Source organism: Lepisosteus platostomus, chromosome 4 (assembly GCF_059453375.1).
Source record: "Lepisosteus platostomus isolate fLepPlt1 chromosome 4, fLepPlt1.hap1, whole genome shotgun sequence".
Lineage (NCBI taxonomy): Eukaryota > Metazoa > Chordata > Actinopteri > Semionotiformes > Lepisosteidae > Lepisosteus > Lepisosteus platostomus.
The window spans coordinates 76,361,715-76,386,063 of NC_142614.1; the positions used below are offsets into that span (position 1 = coordinate 76,361,715).

The 24,349-nt window shown below is 46.2% G+C and overlaps 2 protein-coding genes across 4 annotated transcripts in view; one reads left to right on the plus strand and one right to left on the minus strand.

Moving 5' to 3' along the window:
- The window catches only part of LOC148673874 (dedicator of cytokinesis protein 2-like), a 260,919-nt gene that overhangs the window by 104,138 nt on the left and 132,432 nt on the right, over positions 1 to 24,349 (plus strand). The gene's annotated exons all lie outside the window — the stretch shown is intronic.
- The window catches only part of LOC148673875 (uncharacterized), an 88,031-nt gene that overhangs the window by 8,858 nt on the left and 54,824 nt on the right, over positions 1 to 24,349 (minus strand). The gene's annotated exons all lie outside the window — the stretch shown is intronic.

The window sequence follows — 24,349 nt, forward strand, 5'->3', positions numbered from 1 at the left end:
ACCTGAAAACATGTGGCCCCGCTGTGCTCTGGGACAGACAGAGAGCTCACATGGCTAGCAGCAGGCTGGGTGCATGAGGGGACAGACCGCAGAGGTGTGAGAGCAGGCTGGTGTGGGTGCTGCTTGGATAGCGGCCTTCTCTGCACATCAACTCAGAAGCAAAACACCCCAGACGGCACATGTCAGCAAAGACAGCGTCGGGGGGGGGGAGGATGAGCTCTGTGATTGTTTTGTGATGGATGAGCAGCGGGAGAGACCGCAAAGATATTCGTCAATCCTTTTGCTGTCCTATTTACAGCTACCAATAAAAATAAAATGCATGTTAAATTGGCCATGAGGAAACATTAATGCTTTTTATAACTTAGATAATTTGCTTTTCTGTGCTTGGCTGTTGCCTGTTCTCAATAATTAGCCAGTCCCTCTGCCCCTGCTATCAGGGCCAGAGGGAGGGTGGGGGTAGGGGCAGGGTGAGAGGGGTGAGTCCTAGAATTATAATAATGTACTGTATAAAAAACGAATGAACTGAAAGGTGTTTCATTCATGTAAGAAGTATCTGCCAGTGATGAGGGATTATTGCTTTGGCAAAGCTGGGATATCCATCTGGTTTTCTGGCTGTATTTGAGAAAACTGAAGCTGAAATTGACAGGGTAGATGCTAATGGGGCTGTACTGGGAGAAGGCAGAGGGGAAGGCGGGGCTGTACTGGGAGAAGGTGGAGTGTGGGGCTGGGCTGTACTGGGAGACGGGGGAGTGGGGGCTGGGGCTGCACTGGGAGAATGGGAGTGTGGGGCAGGGCTGTACTGGGAGAAGGTGGAGTGCGGGGCTGTACTGGGAGAAGGGGAGTGGAGGTCGGAGCTGTACTGGGAGATGGCGGAGTGGAGAGCGGGGCTGTACTGGGAGAAGGTGGAGGGCGGGGCTGTACTGGGAGATGGGGGAGTGGAGAGTTGAGGGCGGTGGTCATCAGTAGTTAATTGATCCAAGAATCTCTTTCAGATATTTCTTGAAAGAAACCAGGATATCAACTTCAACAATAAGTCTGGGTAGCCTGCTTAATACTCCCACTCTTTGTGTAAAGACATGCCTCCTGTTCTTGTCCATGTCCACATCATTTCCGCTTGTGTTTCACTGTTCATTCTGAAGCTGTCCTCTGGACAGACTGCCTTTGTTTTTGAGGATTTTTAATACTTCTTTTATGTCCCTTCATAGTCCTTTCTTTTCAGGACTAAAAAGATTTAGTTCCTACATCCTGTCAGTGTAGCACATTCCCTTACACCCAGGAATAGATTTTCCACCTTTCTGGGTGATCAACATTTCAGGGCAATCTGCTCTTTCCAGGACCCTTTCAGTCTGGACTGCTCTTACCTGCAGCAGGCTGGCCTGCATGTGTCCGAAACGTGAGACTCCGGCAGGAGCAGTGACCTTTTCAACATGACACTGTCCTCAGCGATACAGTGAGAGGTAAAGAGGACGTGAGAAAACGGAGCGAACTGCAAAGGATGACGTCTGTCCCTGCTTCCTGTTTGCTTTAAGAATTCAGTTTTCTCTCTCTGACTCCGCATAGGGTCTTTTCCCTACCTTTTCCCTTGGGATATGTGACATACAGTACTGCAACTGTGCAGACTGCACAGGGATTCGGAATGAGCTTGTCCAGCTCCAGAGCCGAGAGGGAGCTGGGAAATTCAAGGCTCTGTTAGCTGAGAAATTGCACAGCAGCGCCTTCAATTCGAAGAAACACTTTCAAGTCATGTGGAAATGTCCAGATTTTTCACCAACACTTCTGCACCCTTGACATTAAGAGTGTATTTGCAAGTTGCCTGAATATCTGTGTAAGACAGGCTCCCAAATGTTCCTGTGTCTGTGTCTGCTCACTTCTATTGCAGTGAAGGAGCTGTGACACTCAGACCTTTCTGGCAAAATTATGTTGGAATTTATACGTTTTGTCTGCATATTGCCTCTGTGCTGTGGATCAAGCTTCTGTTCCTAGCAGAGCTGCCTTGAAGATGATGTCCTTCCTTATGGCTCTCTGTTTGATTTCCTCAGAACTACAGATGGCTTGAAATGTAGTTTAATCCCCCTCATTTTTAAATGATATAGTAAGACTGTTAACTGCAAAAGGCTTAAGGGTTTTTTCCTTAATCTGAAGCAGGTGCTATGTTATCAGCAAAGCCATAAGACTGATCTTACCTAAGGCACGTTTCTGCAGATTTGTCTGAACTCATTTTGCTATTAATAGTGACTAAGCAGCATGGAGAGCATGTTTGAAGCCTGAAATAAGATCCATGAAGGAGCAGCTGTGACTGCAGATCGCCATGTCCTCTTGTGTCGCGGTTAATTATCGAGAGCTGACAAGTCGTTGAGCTGCAGTGTGAGCAGCAGGGCTGTGGCCTCAGCCATGAGCTCAGGAGGGCCTGGCACTGCCATCAGCCGCGTGGCACAGACACGGACCGGACACTCGTGCTGCCAGCGGTGCCAAGGAGGAAAGGGTTCAGGGAAACAGTCGCTAGAAAGCAGGACTTCAAAGGACCTAGAAGAGAAGATTCTTTTCAAGTTGAAGTTACTGCCTTTGCTCCCATCCTCTCTGTTTCAAATATATTTTTCGATAAAGTGCCTCGCATCTCACAGATCTCCTGATGCCTTTATTTGTATTCCGTTGCCCAGCGATCCTGTGAAACATGTATCTGCGAACATACGGCGGGTCAGGCTCGGGCTCAGAGGAGAGGGACATCCTGTCACGCTTGTCTGGTTTAATAAGAGTCACACGCAGGACGCAATTCCCTAGATGTCCATGTGCAAGTTAATTGGTTACTTAAAAAGTTGTAAGTCATGTTTTCACTGTATGATAACTCTAACATTCCAATGGATACAGCTTCTCTACAACGCACATCTCTCTATTCACATCTAACCTGAGAAAAATAGCACAATAAGGTTGTGCTACTAATTTCCATGCAGTGGGCTGCTTTGGGAATTGGGCTTTAGGTTACTGCAGAAATGAGTGTCTTTCATGTAAATGATGAATGTACATAAATCTCATAGTTCATTCATTTCGATTCACAAGGTATCAGGGTTTAGTCTACAACTGAACTGAGTGCCTCTGTCCATTCCAAAACAAAATGTGCTTTAATTTATTAAAAACAAAAACTAAACCAAAGAAATAAAAAACAATAAAGCTGTAGATTGCTTTTGGAATATAAGCCTACAGGGAGTAAAAGTTGTAACAATTCATCACTCTCTGGCTTTCCTTGCTGTAACAGCATACAAAGTGCAAAATACACCTGGCAGATAGGCATCGCTGCCAAAGCCTGTCTGCCCTGCTCTGCTTCCCTGTGTGAGGGTGTCCCCTCTCTCCTGGGGTGTCTGTCCCTCTCTGCTCCCCTGTGTGAGGGTGTCCTCTCTCTCCTGGGGTGTCTGTCCCTCTCTGCTCCCCTGTGTGAGGGTGTCCTCTCTCTCCTGGGGTGTCTGTCCTGCTCTGCTTCCCTGTGTGAGGGTGTCCTCTCTCTCCTGGGGTGTCTGTCCTGCTCTGCTCCCCTGTGTGAGGGTGTCCTCTCTCTCCTGGGGTGTCTGTCCCTCTCTGCTCCCCTGTGTGAGGGTGTCCTCTCTCTCCTGGGGTGTCTGTCCCTCTCTGCTCCCCTGTGTGAGGGTGTCCTCTCTCTCCTGGGGTGTCTGTCCCTCTCTGCTCCCCTGTGTGAGGCTGTCCTCTCTCTCCTGGGCTTTCTGTCTTGCTCTGCTCCCTTGTGTGAGGGTGAGGATACTCTTATATAGAGATGAGATTGAAATAAAGTTTTACCAAAGCAATGGAAAGGTAAAAGTTTGGCGAGAGAGAAATGTTCCAAAGAACATGAGCTCATCGTCAACTTCTTCCTGAGAGTGACACTGTCTTGCAGGAGTCACTTGCTCTGACTGAGCTTGGAAGCCAGGCAATACCGGGCCTGGGCAGTACTGGGATTCAAGACCTCTCGATAGCCTCTGCAAGTGTTGCTGATTTTGAACTTGAATTGCATATCCAGCACCTTGGTTTGGTTGACAAACTAAGGTCCTGACTTCTTGTTCATTAAAGAGTTCTTGGTTCTTTTAGTTAGAGTAAGAGTGTTTTCCCTGGTTTTCGTCCTAAACTCCAGCTGGCCTGCCTTAAATTCACCTGATGTACAGTAACAGTTTCCCACATTTCCACCCAGTCTGCTGTCAGAAGTGAGACCCCTCTAATATACTGTATGAAGCACTATGGGAAGCTTTGTGATACAAAGAATAATTATTGATCTTTATTACCTTTCTTTAAATATTGATGAACTTAACTGTTGCTTCTCACAACACAAAGCTACATACAGTATAAACTCCAGAAAAAGCAAAGACAGGAAAGTACTGACAACACAAGGCACAGGAGTTGCTGAAGATGCAGAAGCTGTTTCTAACACGACACTTAATGGCTGTTTCCATGATCTAGCTTTCTTGCCTCGGGTTTAATGCCTTCATTTATGCAGCGTAGTATCTCTGTGTGTTTATTGATATTATGTTGAGTCTCCGTGTCAGTATCTCTGCTCACTCTCTTAGCTCTGCTGTTAGATAGAGAGAGAAAAGTTATAGAGAGACAGGCAGAGAAACAGAGCTGCGGCTCATGTTGTCTTTTTAGTTACTCTGTCCTGCAGTAGATGTGTATTTGTGAAGTAGAAAGGGAGATGGCAGGTTGTGAGTCAGGAAGCTCTTCACAGTGATGTGTGAATAGGAGAGCGACCTGCATATTGTTTTTCTCAGTGTGACCTTTACTAACTAAGTGTCATGAGTTAATATATTCCTGTTAACAACATGTTTTCATGCAAAAGATAATTGAGTAGTAAACAGGCTGTTGGAAAGGGCAGCCTCAGTGCAGTAGTGCAATGAGCTTCATCTTCATTTGCTCAAAGGGAAAGGAAATCTTTAGTGGGTCTGATGTGAAAAAGTCACTCAAAGGTCAGCAGATTCTGTCTGGAAGAGCTTGGGCTTGTACACAAAACTACTGTATTCTGGCACTCTGACACTGAGCTACTGAACACACTGTAGCCCCACACTCTGACACCGAGCTACTGAACACACTGCACCCCAGCACACTGACACTGAGCTACTGAGCACACTGCAGCCCAGCACTCTGACACTGAGTTACTGAACACACTGTAGCCCCACACTCTGACACCGAGCTACTGAACACACTGCACCCCAGCACACTGACACTGAGCTACTGAGCACACTGCAGCCCAGCACTCTGACACTGAGCTACTGAACACACTGTAGCCCCACACTCTGACACCGAGCTACTGAACACACTGCAGCATGGCACATTGACATTGAGCTACTGAGCACACTGCAGCCCAGCACTCTGACACTGAGCTACTGAACACACTGTAGCCCCACACTCTGACACCGAGCTACTGAACACACTGCAGCATGGCACATTGACATTGAGCTACTGAACACACTGCAGCCCTGCACTCTGACACTGAGTGACTCAATACACAGCAGTCCAGCACTCATAATCTGAGCTACTGAACACACTGCAGCACGGCACACTGACACTGAGATACTGAACACACTGCAGCTCAGCACTCATACACTGAGCTACTGAGCACACTGCAGGCTCACACTCTGACACTGAACTACTGAACACACTGTAGCCCTGCACTCTGACATTGAGCTACTGAACAAACTGCAGCCCCACACTCTGACAGTGAGCTACTGAACACACTGCAGCCCAGCACTCTGACACTGAACTACTGTACGCACCGCAGCCCAGCACTCTGACACTGAGCGACTGAACACACAGCACCCCAGCACTCTGACACTGAGCTACTGAACACACTGCAGCCCAGCACTCTGACACTGAGCTACTGAACACAATGCAGCCCAGCACTCTGACACTGAGCTACTGAACACACTGCAGCCCAGCACTCTGACACTGAGCTACTGAACACAATGCAGCCCAGCACTCTGACACTGAGCTACTGAACACACTGCAGCCCAGCACTCTGACACTGAGCTACTGAACACAATGCAGCCCAGCACTCTGACACTGAGCTACAGAACACACCGCAGCCCAGTACTCTAAAAAAGAAGTACTGAACAAACACTAAGAACTCTAACACTAAGCTACTCAACACACTAGGTGTGAATTTTCCTGCTATTGCAAGGGTGTAACTGCAGGTATTGGCCACCCGATGCAGTTCTTAGCTGAATGATGGGATCAGGAAGGAGTGTGGGAAAGGTGATGTTATATGTCTTGGAGGTTACAATACACTTTCCCACATGATGATGTGGTTCTTAACCCAAGTCAGAGAGGAGCAACTGATGCAGTCTTATTCTTGGTGTAAATTGAAATAATGCAATTACTATATTGCATTAGAATATGTTTATTGAAGACTTGTCCAAACTCCTCTTGGACTTTAATATAAATAATCTTGAAGACTAGAAAAGCTCTTGGCAGATAACAGCTTACGGACACAAGCGCAGGTTGTTTGTGCAGGTAACAAAAACAACCTATAAATAAAAATGGAAAACACTGACCTTGAAGAGGAAACTTAAAGAGGTGGAAAAGATTGGATTTTTATGCTGTCACATAGAAGACAAACAAAATGTCAAGACGTATACAGTATTTAAACTGTAGAATTGAAATTAAGGATTGTTCTGCATAAATTGCAGTATAACCTCTTTTACAATATAGAGTACAATTTTTTATAAAAAGAAATGACTCTTTTCTGGGATTTTTCCAGAGAACAACCACTAGATACAGTCCTACAGGACTGCCCTGCACTGACGAGCTGAGGAACGGAACCTTTTTTAATCCCGAACAGAGAAGACTAAGCAGGGATCTGATTCAAGTATTCAATATTCTCAAAGGTACCCAGTAGCTTCCTTAGAAGGTTTAGATTTCTACATAATGCTAATGTAGTACTAAACTGTAACGTAAAGCTAAACGGTAGTGTCCCCTAACAATTTTGAGATTCTGCGGCTGTTAACTACAGAGTTAAGAGAAGGAGGCTTTGGAGAATGTAGGACTTGTCCGGTGACTGTCGATACCCAGAGGTGGAGATGTAGTCTTTTCACAGAGAGAACATTGTAATAACCTGCTAGTGCAGGAGTTTTAGATTGCAAAACTTTCCTCACATCCAGGTGCTCTGACTTTCTTTTTTCTTTTCCTAGACATTTCCCTCTCTTTTTTCTTTGGGGCCTTCCCAGCCCCCTCCTCGTGATCTGTCCCTTTAAAAAGGTGGTAAAAAGGGTTTAAAAAGGATAAAAGGTGGCCTATAAACCATATGTTATTGTGGAAACATGATCTCTCGCTTTCCTTTACCGCTTTACTGTAAGTCAGTCGAGTGAGTAATTTGTAAGAAATAAAGCCAATTAACCTGTTAAATTTATTGAATAAGTTTAACGAATCCACTGTTCTCTGCAAACTGCTTCCTTAGTCACAGAACTTTTGCATCACTTTCCTGTCGGTCTCCACCGCTTTGTTGAATGGCTACTGAGTGTCGAGTTATTGGAGAATAAAAGCTTCCAGGCTTAAAGCTTCAAATCTTTGAGCTAAATATCAAACGCCTCTCGTCTCTGTCAGCGTGACAGAAATTGCTAGACAGCTAGTCTTCTGGTGCCTTTGAACAAAATCCTGTTGAAATGCAGACACTGAAGATCTTAGAGGAGGCAGAACACAGGCGCTTTCAGCCCTGATTACTGTGTCTGCACCTGCACACAATTGCCACGCAGAAAGTGGTTTTCAGGCGGATCCCCGGCTAAATGTAGCAGAAGGAGAAAAGCCGCCCGGTTCCCAGGGAAGGTGTGGGTCAGGTCCTAGCGGGAATGTTTGGGCCAGGTCTGATGGCCTTCAGTATAGGAGGAATGAAACTAGCAGGTAATTACAGAACCTTCCTGAATGAAAAGTTACAGCAGTTACACAGTGAGACAGTTCACCAGACAAGACAAGAGCAGCCCTGACCTCAGCCTCCTGGCTCTGTGTCAGGAGGACACTCAGAACTTCTGTCTTATTGAAGGAGGACCAAGCGGCCACTAGTGTCTCTCTTTAGTGTTTGTGAAGGAGCGAACCGTGGTTTATAAACCAATATGAGCAGGTGAGGTATGCCACTCAAGGTTAATCATTAAAGAATAATTCCCTCACCTTGGCCAGGGTCAGTGTTTTGGTCTTTCATGGGCCTGTTACAATGATCTGGCAGTTCTGAGAACAGGCTGCTCAAGGTTTCAGGCCTCTAATCCTGAAACACTAATGACAGTGAGATAAGTAAATGTAAACCAGCAGAGCATGACCTAAAATAGTGACATGTGACCTCGAAACTGTCAAACTCATGTGGACCCAACACCATATGACAGAGTGTGGGCTTGTAGCCAGAAGCACAGGGGTCTCCCCTTCCACCTGCAGAGCTACCAACACCCATGGTTTTGTTAAGCACTAAGGCGGGAGAGTTGGGTGTTCTCTTGCATGTGTACTGTTTCCAGGTGTCTATCCAAATGTCTCTACACATTAGATTACTAACAAAGCATTTTCACTGAGAGCACAGAAAAAAATCCTAAAATTTTGTATTCTGTATCTGGTTCATCTACATTAACTTTGCAGTCTAGTGCAGATTCTCTGTGTTCTTCTAACAAGTTAAATCACAATGTGCCTATCTGAAGTTCTTCAGATTTGTCTGAGCTCATGGTGTTCTGCCAGACCACACTGTGGACACTGCTCCCAGTACTTGCTCCCAGTTGAAGGATTTAAGATGGTGCTATTTACACAGAGCATGACTGAAGTAAAGGAGAGAGAATGAATTATGTACAGTGGCTGACTCCTGTGTCTGGACGTTCTTTTGACTTCACAGTGCAGCTCCATCCTCATTGTTCTGATAGGGTTTCTAAATCTGTACTTTTGTTGGGTCTTTGATCTGCCGAAGCAGGTCTCTAAAATCTGCAGGAGGTAGATATGGCATTTACTCATGTACATCCTGTAGGGAAGTACTGAAAAAATGAGTTTATTACTGAAACCTTCAGCTGAGATTCATCTGTAAAGGGGTGTAACTACCCCTTCAGCCTGGCACTACTGCACTCCCTGTGGCACAGTGGTGTCCCTTTAAAACAGAGAGGATCTTCATCTTCACAGAGCATTTTCAGAATCCCCTTATCGCATGACTTAAAGCAAGCTAATGATATGCAAGAAGGGGGGGTTGTGTCCAGTCTGCTGTTGTGTTAACAGTAGCAACAGTAGTGTGGCAGATGGTAGTTGTATTAGTAAATATAAGAGTGAACCAGTTGTATGAGCAGTAACAGTAATAGTAGTGAGCCCATGGAGTGTTGAGTCTACAGTATTAAGCGCTAAGCCTTCCTCAGGTGAGTGACACAACTGAAATGCTGTGTTTCTCCTTTCTGTTTCCAGTGTGGGATGTACTGTACTTGTTCCTTTGCAGCCAACATTCGCCAAAGCAGCTCTCCATTCAAAGAGCAATAGTGTAATAGTTTAATTTCTGGCAGTAGAAGTTGGCAGGAGTCAAGCCGTAACAACAGTGAAACAGCTGTAATAGCCTTGCCAGTAATTGGCCTCGTTAGTTTGTTCCTCTCGTGACATTCACTGCACAATCTCCTCCTTCAGGTAAACTGAACTCACTGACAACATTTTGCTGCACAGTGACAGAGCTCTTCAAATCTGAGTGAGCGCTCCTAATCCAGTGCTGGTTTGCCAGCTCTATGGGTTCTCAAGTTGGCAGGAGAACGCCAGGGCTGTTTGGTCAGTATCCGATCAATTATCTTCACTGACAGACTCAGTGCAGACAATGCACCTGCCTGTCTCTCTGCGGATACAAGTCTGCCTCCCGTGGACCCCTGTATGAATACAGGTGATTAGATCTTCCTTTCAGGCACACATTGCTTGGCATCACCTTTTAAATCCCACTGTCCATCTACTTCCTCCTCATGGCCAGGGGGTTTTCCCTCCATCAGGTTGGCCTGAGCACATCAGTGCACGGCTACAGGCAAACTACCGGACGTCACTGAATTGTGGGGTGATGTCTACCGTGATTTGGTGCAGGAGAGCTCAGTACAGTGGAGCCCAGTTTATCGCAGGTGCCCAGTGGGAGAGGACCCCTGCAGTGGCAGGGCTGGTGCTAGAAAAGAGACCCCTGTTTCTTTCCCAGACTCCCAGGGAGATGCATTTGCAGAACGTCACCGTACTGTCTGGTGAGTTCGTCTGCTCAGCCTTGCTGTGACTGAATCAGTGCTTTCTGGATTTAAACCTCTAGTTAAAATCAAATGCAGGCTCAGAAGCCCTGAAGTCTTTGTATATGAAAGGTCTGCTCTTGACTTCAAATGAACAGCTACTAAACTGAGATCAAGCACCCTCTCTGCGTGTTTAAAGGTGAGCAGGCTGGCGTGCACATGGGACTTTCAGTGGAGTAGCTGTTTTACATTGCAGATTCAGACACAGATCGTGCATTTCAAAGGAACCGCGAGAGCTGCTTCTCACAAGCAGCAGCACAGTGCTGCTCCCACAGCCGTGGCGGTCTGGATGAATGAACGTTTTGTTTGCAGAATGTCTTGTTTAGCCCGTTTCTTCTCTGATTGTTTCTGGTTTCTTCTTTAGTGTATTTGTTGTGTGCATGTGTGTGTATTAGAGGGAATGTGTGTTTTTAAAATGAATGAAGCATGTGTTAACCTGGAAGCCAGCATTGGGATTGACAAACCTGACTCCTGCACACATGGAGTTGCTCAGTAATGGTACCAGTATCTATTCCCCTGTAATTTGTTGGTCACACTTTAGTGATCCAGTACATTCATGTGAAAAGACACCAGGTACCAATGCTGGATAAACAGCAGTGACTTACTAGCACAGTGTAGCCTGGTAACCCTTGATGCTGTCTGTCTTGGGTCCATCGTCTTCATATTCATATTCACATTCACCTTTAAAGCTGCTTCCTACAGATAGAGCAGAGTGCTGAGACCTTACTGCTGCTCAGTACTTCTACTCCACCCACCTAGCTAGACCAGCGCATTATCGCCTTTCAAGGACCACTCACAGCAACAGCCCAGCCTGGAACAGTGGCAGGCCTTGCACGAGAGAAGGACAGGGGCTGAAACAAATCCTTTATATGTCTGCTTAGCATCCGATGATGCTGTGTAGACACGTATGAGTACCCCACACCACACCTCCGAATCTCAATCTGGCATCCTGCCCCTTCTGTTCCTTTTCTGATGGAGAGCAGTCAGATTTCCCCATCATTTTGTAATAAAATTCTTCAGCAGAGATTCCCAAGTCTCAGCCTGTCAGCTGAGTCGAGAAAACAAGAAATGACAAGGTTGCTCTGCTCTCCCGGCTCTTGCTGCTGGGAGATGTACGGAGAGCCTGTGCCTCTCGCGGTGTTAAACATCTTGTGACTCCCCTCTTCCTCTCTTCTGTGTAATGGGAAGCCAGTGGGGAGACCTGACATGTCTGTGAGAGAGCCAGGCTTTTCCTTCTCAGCTCTCTGAGGTGCAGGAGTCTCTCAGCAGGCCTCAGCAATCCCTGTCTATCAGTGACGCAGATTCTGGAACACCGTCCCTGATGGGACGACGAGCTGGGCTTCCGTGATCAGGATCCCACTGCATCCCTGCCTCAGTGAGCCAGACCTCAAGACAGCCACTCTGTCTTACTTTGCTTCCACAGCACCAGGCTAAACTGTTTTAGACAAGATATGTGGCACTTGTTCAGGCTGGATCGTGGTAACTCAGATATTCTATCCTGGTACAAGAGTGATAGGCAACTTCAGCCTTTTATTTTGACAAATAGTGGTACAGGAAGGACCAAACCCCTCATTAACACCTTCAGACTGTCATTTGTGGGATTTCTGCATATTAAGTGCTGCGATAATGAAACACAGATTTGGCATTTAAGCCCACTTAGTGACCTTCAGACGCGCACTGTGAGTCTGTCTTCTCGTCCTGCGCAGTGACTCACAGACAGGGAGCAGGTGTTGGGTATTCTCTCCAGGAGACGGGCTGTTTGCATAGCTGAAGGGGAAACAACAGCTTTTGGTCTGGTATCTGAAGTATCACAAAAGGTGCTTTATAAAGATTCTGACTATTGATTGTAGCACATGGGGCTCATTATGATTAAAATGCGGCTGTGTATCCGTAATGCAGTAGGAGGGACATAGGTATCCTGATGAGCAACTGCTTCCTGCTTCCTGCTTCCGGCACACCTCCTCCTCTCCACCAGATGGACCTTGTGCGGCCAGAGAAGCACCAGGAAAGCAGGGTTCTGGTCTCTGTACATCATCGACAGCTGCAGGACCAGAGGGAAGAGTTCAGCCACCTCTGTTTAGATAATTAGCTGACCTACAGTGGCTGATTGTGGACTGAAGTAGAATGCAGATGAAGAGACCGTGTGGTGTGGGGTGGGGTGTGAATGATTGTGGTAGCACAGACTCCTACAGGCAGGAGGGTTAATTAACCGAGAAGGTAGCTCACCTCATTGCAGCGGGACAGAAGTTTGTTTCAAGGCAGATGCAGACCTGAGCTCTTGGTCTGAGAGGATCCCATGACAGCTTTGATCTCTGGGGTCTGTGCTCCCAGACCCCTGCCCGCCAGCTCTAGCAGACACCCAAGGGAAGAGGGCTCCCAAACCTGAGTGAGCTCCGGCAGTCGGGCGAGACGTCAGCCTGAGCTCCTCTGCAGTCGCTCTCCCCTATTCTGGACATCAGTGATTGCTGATTTTGCACAGTCAGCAGTGTAACAGCGCAATTCTCACAGCAGCTCAGGATGTCTCCGTGCCGAGTGAGCGAGACAGGGAGAGGAGCTGAGATGGAGGCAGGGAGTGTGTGGGCATGATCTGGTGGGGTTTGCAGAATTAGACAGTCAGTAGCCTCGCACAATCTTCAAGCACAGGGGACTCGTCCCGCAGCTCCAGCAGTAATCAGGTCTGAAACATCTTTGAGAGTGAAGCAATTCCAGCTGCTTCTGAGTGGTCTCAGAATTAAACATGCGGCAGACTGATTCATTGGCTGTTTAGAAAACAATTAATTAAAGGAGCAGCAAGACAACAGAGCTGCTCGCCTGCAGCACAGTGGCTGGAGGATGCTGGTTGTGCTTTGGACCAGGGAACAAGCAGTCCAGAATCTTTATTTATTATTCTATAGGATGGACTGAATGTTCCTACACCCACCTGGGTTTCCATACTCCAATATTCATCCATAGAGCACAGTTTTCCATATGACAGCATATCTTGGTTGCTTTAAATCTGATGTTTCCCCGCAGGGTTCAGGGTGTTCCACAGGGTCCTGTGCCGGGTCCTTTGTTTTATAGGGATATTAGAACCCTGACCATTCTCCTTCATGGATTGATGTGTCACCACTGTGTAAATGACAAATCTATTTGGACATTGAATCAGACAATAATGCTGCAGTTTCAATACCTTGCATAGGCTGAAAATGCAGCATTATTATACCTGATGGTGAGATATGAATTTAATAGAACTTTCTTAAGAAGAGAGACAAGACTTGGGTCGAAACAAATATCAGACCCACTAAAGATTTCCTTTCCCTTTGAGCAAATGAAGATCAGATCAGATCAGATCACATTTATTGGCCATATACAATTTCTTGCATTAGGAATGTGTCTTTTCACAGACCCCAGCTTGCTCTCCATGAGACAAACAGACAGGGAGAGAGAAGCTGGGGGTCAGAGTGCAGGGTCGGCCATTTATACGGCACCCCTGGAGCAGCTGGGGTGAAGGGGCTTGCTCAGGGGCCCAGCGGAGTAGGATCCCTCTGCCGGCAGCAGGATTCGAACTGGCAACCTCCCTGCCACAGGCACAGATCCTGAGCCACAGAGGCACCGCTCCGCCCTGATGAAGATGAAGCTCTAAGATGAAGCTCATTGCACTACTGCACTGAGGCTGCCCTTTCCAACAGCCTGTTTACTACTCAATTATCTTTTGCATGAAAACATGTAGTTAACAGGAATATATTAACTCATGACACTTAGTTAGTAAAGGTCACACTGAGAATTTTCTCAAGAAACAAAACAATATGCAGGTCGCTCTCCTATTAACACATCACTGTGAAGAGCTTCCTGACTCACAACCTGCCATCTCCCTTTCTACTTCACAAATACACATCTACTGAAGGACAGAGTAACTAAAAAGACAACATGAGCTGCAGCTCTGTTTCTCTGCCTGTCTCTCTATTACTTTTCTCTCTCTATCTAACAGCAGAGCTAAGAGAGTGAGCAGAGATACTGACACGGAGACTCAACATAATATCAATAAACACACAGAGATACTACGCTGCATAAATGAAGGCATTAAACCCGAGGCAAGAAAGCTAGATCATGGAAACAGCTATTAAGTGTCGTGTTAGAAACAGCTTCTGCATCTTCAGCAACTCCTGTGCCTTGTGTTGTCAGTACTTTCCTGTCTTTGCTTTTTCTGGAGTTTATACTGTATGTAGCTTTGTGTTGTGAGAAGCAACAGTTAAGTTCATCAATATTTAAAGAAAGGTAATAAAGATCAATAATTATTCTTTGTATCACAAAGCTTCCCATAGTGCTTCATACAGTATATTAGAGGGGTCTCACTTCTGACAGCAGACTGGGTGGAAATGTGAGAAATTGTCTCCTTTATGGACCAATGTAATTAGCACTGTCAGTAGAAGGTCCTTCTTAATGCAAAGTCTTGAGGCAATGTGAAAGCCTCCTTTACTACAACTACAGTATCTGTCACAAAATACTACTTGCCTGCCTTTCTGTTCTGTAACTATTTTGTGTGAGACTGGTAATCAGAAGATCATGAGCAGAAGCTTTGAACTGAAAATGCTCTTCCCTGCAGTCAGAGACACTGATCCGGTACCTGTCACTTTTCCAAGTCCAAGGTGCAGTCTCTCTGCTCGGGCTTCAGGGCTTGTGTTTAGAGTTCTTCCCTTTTGGGGTAATTTATATCCTTTAGGCTTTGTGGTTTCTTGATTAATCCTTAAAGAGGAAACCATCAGCTGTAGCTTTCATCATCTCAAAAGAGTATTTTCAGTGACAATTATGCACAGAACTGCACCTGGCATGGATTCAGGCGAATACAAGGTCATTATGTTGAAACAAAACCATTTACATAATTTGCTTTAACATTATGAGACTGTTTTAATTTCTTTCTCTATTTTATCATTTTATCAAATTAACTGCTTTACCAGAACCTGACATAGGCAAGGATATAAAAGTCATTTGTGGTTTCTGTTCCCACTTATACTGTACAACATGTTTCAGCTCACTGTTGATATATGTACACTACCTGTGCTAGAAATGGTGAAAACTGAGGGCTGCTTGGAGCTTTGAAGGGAGGCAGTTTGAAACAGTGAAAGGACCCCTGAGGGTTAGAGAGAGTCAGGAAAGGTGCTGAGCTGTGATTCAGAGGGTTGGCTTGCAAGACTGAGCTCCACAGCTCCTGTCCTGCCCATCTCTGCCCAGCAGCATGTCTCCCATTTCAACTACGAGGGCTGGATTCCTTCAAACAAGCTCTTTATAGAAGATTCTCCATGTAACATACAGTAATTCCATCTTACTCCAGTCTCTAAGGGAGAACTTTAAAACAGAGGGGTTTCACCTTGTTTCAAACATTTGTACATTTGAGAGATGAAAGTTTCAAAACTGTGATATACAGTACAGCAGTATTTGTCCGAAGGTCAGAAATTTAATTTTGTTAATTATCATTAATAAATGTTGATATGAAGACAAGGTTTCACTTCTGTACACAGATCAGAAGACATACTGTAGGATCATTAGTTTATTCTAGACAGCTATATTGGCTTTTAAAATGTATATGGTCGTTAAAAGCATGCTGCTTTTGACTGTGCATGGAATACAAATAGAGCCATACCTGGAGCAGTTCTGTAGAAATTCAGAGTCAAAAGGGAGTTAAGAGAAAGAAGGCTCATGGAGAGAGACAGAATCAGAGAGCGCTGAGAACCGAGAGAGAGGTGTGTATGAGGATGGGTGTTTTGGTTTTTTGGTTGCAAATGTTTGAGTGTGAAAATCACAGGGAAAAAGGATCAAAGGCAGTGAGAACATACTGTATGACTATGAGCATATCGTGCTCCCATCTCTCTAATTCACGCTAACATGTCAAAATTAAGCTTTGCCAAAGCAGGTGAACATCAAGTGTTGTCACAGACCTGGATACTATGTCTCTCAGGCTGCTCATCTTTCTCTGTGGCTGGGTAAGCACGGCCCTGCTGACTGCAGGCAGCACCTGTCCGTTCCAGTGACGACAATAGCACAGCACTCTTCCAGGGTCATGGCTCAACTTATTTTTCACTGAGAACTAACAAGCAAACTTGTTCAATGAGCACAACAAGCTTTTTTTTTACTCCAGAGCCAGTTTTCTCTGCTGTTTGTAACTGAATATAACGTCCATCTGCAGTTTACAAAGCTATTGTTATATATAGAATGTAGACTGATCCCTTTGGATATTGAACCCTTGTCACCAGATCCAAAAATGAGCACTGCACCTCCCTGACACAAGACCTCCCAGTGCGAGCACTGCACCTCCCTGACACAAGACCTCCCAGTGCGAGCACTGCACCTCCCTGACACAAGACCTCCCAGTGCGAGCACTGCACCTCCCTGACACAAGACCTCCCAGTGGGAGCACTGCACCTCCCTGACACAAGACCTCCCAGTGCGAGCACTGCACCTCCCTGACACAAGACCTCCCAGTGCGAGCACTGCACCTCCCTGACACAAGACCTCCCAGTGCGAGCACTGCACTTCCCTGACACAAGAACTCGCAGAGTGAGCACTGAACCTCCCTGACACAAGACCTCCCAGTGCGAGCACTGCACCTCCCTGGCACAAGACCTCCCAGTGCGAGCACTGCACTTCCCTGACACAAGAACTCGCAGAGTGAGCACTGAACCTCCCTGACACAAGACCTCCCAGTGCGAGCACTGAACCTCCCTGACACAAGACCTCAGGGAAGTGCCCATTGCACAGCCCCCCCTTCTCTGCAGCTTGTCTCCATGATCACACTGTCCTACTCCAAGGCCAGCCTACGATTAGGGGGTTGCAGGTTCCAGTTCCAAACCCTGAGCAAATTAGATACCTACTGTAGATACCTTCTTCTATACTGCGCTTGCAAATAAAATATACATGTATTTATTTTCCGTTTTCCCACGCCCACATTGTCAAAGTCTAGACCTGCAGCCGCACAATTTTACTATTTCTTCAGAGATCTGCAATAAATCTTGCTGTGGATAAAATCCCTTTAAAGAGAGCTGCATAAACTAGGAAAAGAATATATATGAAATCTTTTTCTTTCTCTTTCTGTAAGGAATGATTAGACCCAGCCGTGTTCTTGCTGACGGTCGCTGTACCAACAGCACTTCTCATTTCCTTACAGCTGTGCTGCTGCAGAACCTGCTCCTTCCGGCATATTGTTTCCCTTCCCTTCTCATATCCAGCTCTGTCCGCTGTTTCTGTGCAGCGTATTCAGTCTGTAGGCTGGCGCTAGTCTACAACTACAGGTAAGGAGGTGGAGGTCTTCATGTCAGCATGAGATCAGTGACTGACACCCTGGTGTGCAACTCAGGAGAGCTTTATTCCTGTCTTTGAATCCACCGTGTTAGTGCTGAAAATCACACTCTGCCCTGTTAAATCCTCAATACACGCCTCTGATCAACAGCACAGGCAGTCCTGCCTCTGGCAGTGTGGAGTCTCAGTGCCGGGGTGTCTGTGGCACATCACCTGGGGGAGATACACTCTTCAAACGTGCCGTCCCCTCTCCAGCCACACACACGGGCATTTAGTGTATCTCTGGCAAGCTACAGTACCTGCCAGATCCAGCCACTGATAGCAGCCCAGACGAGATCAGGACACCTCTGCCTGGGTACAAGGCTGGGGGCCGGATTAGCGAGCTTTAAGAAGCACTCAGACCTATCAGACGTGATAAGGAGAGAAGAGGGTAAGGATTTAAACATCGTTCCATATCTTTGATGGAATTAGACCATGATGCTCATGTGATAAACACTTTTGGGAATTCACAACACTAAGAAGACTGAAAGACCTCAGAGCAGCCCTGTGTTCTCCAGCCCTCTGCAGAAAGTTGAGCACAGGGGATGTGAAAAGATAAACAGCCTTTGGCAGAGAAGATTAGGACAACTATGGAGAGATCAGACAGTAATCCTCATACTGGATACTCCACCAACAACACTGGCTCAGACAAAGGTTTAAAATCACAGCTTGAGTGAAAGTAATCCGAAAATCTTCACTGCAACTGAATTTGAATTTAGAAAGCTCTTTCACAAGTATTCTAAAGTACATACAGTAGGTGCCAGGAGTCTTGGTATCCAAGCCAAGTTTTTCAGTGACAAGCGTCCATAAGAATGCTCCTGTGCTGATTGTGAATAGGTGCCTAGCACAGGGTCAGACCTGGTGTGCCCAGTGTGGGGTCTGTTCCCACGATGTTGCTCATTACTGCAAGGCTGATGAGAAGTTACAAGAAATAAAATCTGTTTTGGCAAGTTCATGTCCAGCTGCAGACAAAGAGAAGAAACCTTAGCACTGAAGGTGAAAAACATTACTCTTCCAGTTTGCTTACTGTAGATGTGTTAGCACATTCAGTAGTGAAACAGTTCAAAAGTCTATTGCAATTACTGTACAGGCCATTACAATTTTGCAGTTCTGCTTCTTTTTAGAGATGGAAAAAATACAAGAGATCAATGCTTGGGAAGCTTGTAAATAAGAAGCTGTTCTGCTTTTTCTGCTTTCAGCACCATTTATTTGCTTAGCTAAGTGCACGGGCCTGCTCTCTCAATGTAGCATTATGGAGTTATCTATAATATACTTATTAGCTAGGTGTCTGCCCCGTCTTGAACAGTGTCTCATTATTTCCTTTTCTACTGTATCCAGGTGACTCCCATAACATTTAAGTTACACATTGCTGCAACAGCCTCTAATTCTGACATGTAGCTGTTACACAATCAGCATCCAAGACAGCAGTTTTTGACTGGCTGTCTTCAGCAGGTATTTTGTCTTGAGTCTTGGTGCTCTGTCCTCTTGCAGGTTTTCACCATTGTCTTTTAGCTTCATTGTAGTTTAACTGCTTCTTGCTGCCGTAGTGCAAGAGGGTGGCCTCTCCACCCTCAGTTGAAATGGACACAGACAGCTCTTGCTGTAGGGAGCCTATGATTCCTACAGTATGTGTGAGGAATGTGAATTTTAGTCCCAGGGGTCCGTGGCATCTTAATAATCTAATAATACTTTTTTCTAGATAATCTTGTAGTCTTGTTCTTTAACTTTTGACTCACAAAAGATTAATTCTCAAATATCCAGGCACTAGGCCTTTGGAGAAATGCAAAAGTCTGAATTGTTTAAGCATAGAAAACAGAGAGTACGGATAGGAGGGGAATGCAAAACTGGCATGATGTAATAATGGAGTACCACAGGGTTTCTATCCATCGGGTTTCTGATGCAGTTTGCAGAGGATTCAAAGTTAGGAACACTGGCAGGGATTACAGAAGCAGCAAGTGGAATTCAAAAACATGTAGACAAAATTCAAGACTGGCAAACACCTGGCGAATGACATTTAATGTAGAAATGTTCAAAGTGTTACTTACAGGTAGCAGAAACACAAACTATTGTGAAAGTGGAGCACACCTCCCACTGCCCTCCCTACTCTGCAGCGCATGGGAATGTGGAGCTACAGCGCTTGAGGCTCATCAGGTCTGCTATTGAAGATCAACACGCGATCGCGACGGGGTTCAAGCTCTGAACCGGAACGTTTACGAGACAGCTACAGAAGGATTATTCTTTTCTTTAATATACAATCCTCTCGTACAACAAAGAACGATCACCCTTCCAGACACACACCGGCACACCGCTCACTCCCTGACCAAGGATAAGAAGTGCTCTGTCGGTGTTCAGGCAGTACCCTTTCGAACCCGACACTATTACACTATAGATAAAAAGATGGAAAGGATGAATTTATAGAAGCTACTTTTTAAAGGCTAAGGTGTTCGGGAGGATTTTAACTAGCAAATGAACTAGATGCATCCTCTGTTCTCATTCATCGTCGTTCTTGTATCCTTTCAAAGCACACATCTGCCACCTGAAAGCGAACTTCGGGCTGCTTTTTCCTCGGTATGCGATAACTCCTCCTCTGTGACTGAGTCTGAACTTTTTCATCATCATCACCTCTGCCAGTACCTGTGGCCAGTTCCTCTCTAAGCCTCTTGTTTTAAAAATGGATGACAGGTTGGCTGGTTGTCAGTCAGAGAGAAACAGAGAAGGAGAAGTACTGCAGCGGACAGAGCTGAGGAAGAGGGGGAGGAAGGGGAGTGATGGAGAGAAGGTAACAGGGGAGAGAGGCTGGAGCAGATCAGGCTCCCTGAGCAATTTTACCCTTTTCAGTGCATTGTACTTGCTCTGATTGTATTCATATCGATTTTATATGACTTTGTACTTTATGAGCTATAAAGAGAGTTTATGGGACATTACCCTCAGTAATCCCAGCTGCTCTGTTAATCGCGCACAGGCATTGCTCTGCTCTGATGGCCCCCTCCCCAGCAGGGCCCAGGAGTGCAGGTCCATCACCAGGGTGCAGTGCAGAGGCAGAAGGAGCAAGCAGCTCCTGTCCAACGGTCAGTGACTCTCCGCCAGAATGACGGGGCTGATTGTGCGAGGTGGGGCTCTGAAGGAGGACACACTGGTGTTTGTGTCCCTCTTTTTAATGAAGGGCTGTGTCTAGGTGGCAAGGTTCTCCAGGTTCTCAGGTAGCTCTGGGGTTCTTGAGCGCAGGAAACGGCCTGTACACCTAATGGTTATTAATACTCATTCATGGCAATTATACTCCAGCTGTAAAAAAACATGACCTGAAGCACCTCATTTGTAAAATCATACTGTATCATACGGCTTGTTACTGGCTCAGAGCTGAGCACAAGGACAAGAGTGTTAGTTCAGACAGAGAGGTGGTGAGTCTGAAGTCATTACTATATTATTATACAACACAGTGCTCCTGGAACAGAACAGCAGGATGACGGAATTAAACACCAGAATTATTTAACATTCACTGAGGGACGCTTGTCCGATCTCTGCTCAGACACGGCTCTGGCCCTTCAGAATAATGAAGAGTAGGAGCTGAGCACTGAAACAGCAAGACCAGGCTGCGCAGGAGCTGAGCTTTCATCCCTGTCCCTGTATGTGCAAGAAGAGTGAGCCTGTGAGCGTGTTGAATTTCTTCAGAAATATGAAAGGAACTAAATTGCATACGCTGTCTGAGAGCAGAGCTCAGGCAATATTGCCACATAATTTGAATTTATTGCTTTAATCGATAACAAAGGGATATATGCTGCTTTACATGGTGTCCCTGTGTTATAGGAAATTGAATTATTAGCAAGAAGTTGTATGTGATGTTTGATAACAGAAAAGCCACTTCAGGGAGATGAAAGTGATTCCTTTCACGATGTCCATGTCTCAGAGAGCTTGTTTTCCCACCAGAGGTCTCCTGCACCTGTCTTTGGGATTCCTGTAGGGCTGGGGGAAAGCCTGGCCCTCCTGCTGTCTCTCATCCCCTGCAGGGTATCCCATTAGAACATGAAAGCAGCCACAGACAAGAGGCTTACATGCTTACATTACTAGCTAGTGGATCTAACGGTCTCATCGAGCTGTTTCCTGACAGAAGCCAGGGTATCGGCTTCATTACCCTGTATTTCTGTACCTCCTTTCTCCTGCCCTACAGTTCTTCAAAGGATAGGACTGGAGCTCCTCCACCAGCTGCTCACTGAAACTACAAGCACTTGTAACTTGTATCAAGGGTGGGCAGGAGGAAGAGTACAGAGGACTGGTCAGCAGCTTTGTAGAGTGGTGTGGGGAGAACCACCTGCATTTGAATGTAACAAGACGAAGGAGCTGGTGATAGATTTCAGGAGGAAAAGGGTCCAACCTACTCCTGTCTACATCCATGGGAGTGGCGTAGAGATAGTGGACTCATACAAGTACCTGGGCGCTCACATTGATGATAGACTGGAATGATCTAAGAACACCAAGGCCATCTAAAAGAAGGGTCAGAACCGACTCTACTTCTTGAGGAGTCTCTGGTCCTTCAATGTGTGTAGTAAGATGCTCCATATGTTCTATCAGTCTGTTGCAGCGAGTGCCATTATCTACACGGTGGTGTGCTGGGGCTCTGGGATTAGAGGGGATGCTAACAGGCTGAACAAGCTCATCAAAAGAGCAAGTTCAGTCATTGTCTTGTTCATAAACCCCTCATCTTAAGGACGCTCCAGTCCTTCCTTTTTTTTTTTACTCATCTCCCACACCTGCTCCCTGTTCCAGCCCCCTTTTCAGTTCCCCTTAAAAGCCAGACGCCTACTCTGTTCTGGGCTCTGCATTGGTTTCCGTACCAGGCGAGTCTGGGACCTGGAAGCACCTGGTCCCGTCAAGTTTTTAGTTTCTGTTCCTGTTCCCGTCTACATGCCTGTCCTGATCCGGTTCCTGTTTTTAATCCTTTTTGTCGTGGATGGACCGCCCGGCCTTGGACTTTTGCGTCGTCTCGGATTCCCCCTTGGACTCACTTCTGGACTGTTTGCCTCGGCCACACCTCCCCAAACACCAACGCACCATGGACACGCCTCCCGTTTTCATTCCCAACTCCCGGATGCTTTTTTCCCCATGTTTTCCTCACTCTAGCCTGGATTGTGTCGTCTTCATAGGGTCCTGAAAGAACACTTCCTTTACAGTCATTGGGTCTGGCCTGGACCCCCTGGAGGTAGTGGCTGAGAGGAGAATGGTGTTCAAACTAGAGGCCATCATGGACAACGTCTCCCATCCCCTCTATGACATGCTTGTGGAAATTAAGAGCACGTTCAGCAATAGGCTGATCCAACCACAGTGCGACAGAGAGTACTACAGGAGGTCATTCTTGCCTTCTGCCATAAGACTGTACCATGCATCCACTTTGTGACTGGGCAGGGGCAACATTGACATTGACCTGTTTTTGGACAGAACATTAAACTGTCTGCTACATCTGGCCTTCCCGTTTATACATTTACATTTATATTTATACTTACAGTATGTTGTGCAATACAACTTTTGTGTACTATTCTTGTTTGTTCTTTGTATGTTCTGGAGTGTGAGTAACTCTTCTTAGTGCACTTCTCACTGTACTGATTGTATTGTATGTATTGTATTATTATTATTGTATAATTCTTTACACTGTGCTGTGTTGACTGTGTTAAGCTGCTGTTGCACTGCAATTTCCCTTACGGGATCAAGAAAGTACAGTATCTATCTAATCCAACAATCTGCACAGCACATGCACAGTGGTCCCTGACAGGTTGAAATCCGTATCCCTTGTCTGAGAACCCTAATTGTATCATAGCTTCTTCTGAGCTGATGCGTGCAAGCCTGGGACAAGCCTGTCTGTGGGAGAGGAAGGTGTGTCAGCAGCGCGCGTCACTGCTCATTACTGGGCTCTGACTCTCGTTAGCATGACTGATGCCTTTCAAACACCTTACACTTATCCTTCCACTACCTGTGGTTAATGAGCGGCTTAGTTAGCATCCTGTACTGCAGGCTGAGAAAGAGACAGCAGTGTTGAGTGCTGTGCAGCGGTAGAGTCTGAGGCTGACGTAGCCAGCTTATTTCAGGATATCAAAGACCTTCTTTAAGCCTTCCCCTTGTTTTACAGATCAAAGGGTTTCTTATCTCCTAACCCTTCTCTGCAGCCAGCCTTTGAAACTGGGAATGATTCTGACTGGTTTCTAGTGACCTCATACAAGCTTGTGATATCAACAGCCTCTAGGCCAGCTGTCAGCGGGCAGCCATTCCTGCTGCTCTGTTAATCCAGCCTTGACGTCTGTGCCTCCAGTGCATCTACAGCCTGTACAGTACATCTCATGGACTCATTAAGAACCGCATTGCTCGCCATCATCTGCAGACCTTGCCAGCTCCATGTATTGATTCCCACCTCACAGAAACTGAAACGCATGATTTACATACAGGGGAGTCGAATTCCCAGACACGTTTGTTCTGGGCAGATATAACCGGCAAAACGTGACCAGAATATCCCCGTGGCATAAAGGAAACTGCAATGAACCTGCCCAGTGATGAATCACTGGGAAAGCTGTTCTAAAGCTTGCTTGTACATCGTATTAGCAGCCCGGAGATGGGTGAGAGACGACATGGGTACAGGAGGATAGTTAACCTGTTCCAGAGGATTGAGTGATGAGGGAGATGATAATGGGACTGACAGCTGCTCTGCACAGTTCCCCAAGGTCGCTGAAAGACAATATTAGCACAGCTTGGATTCTCCCTCTGGCTGTGTATATAAGACATGCCAGCACACCCCCCTCTTTCTGTCCTTCACTCTCTCTCTTTCCCTGTTTACTATCAGGCCT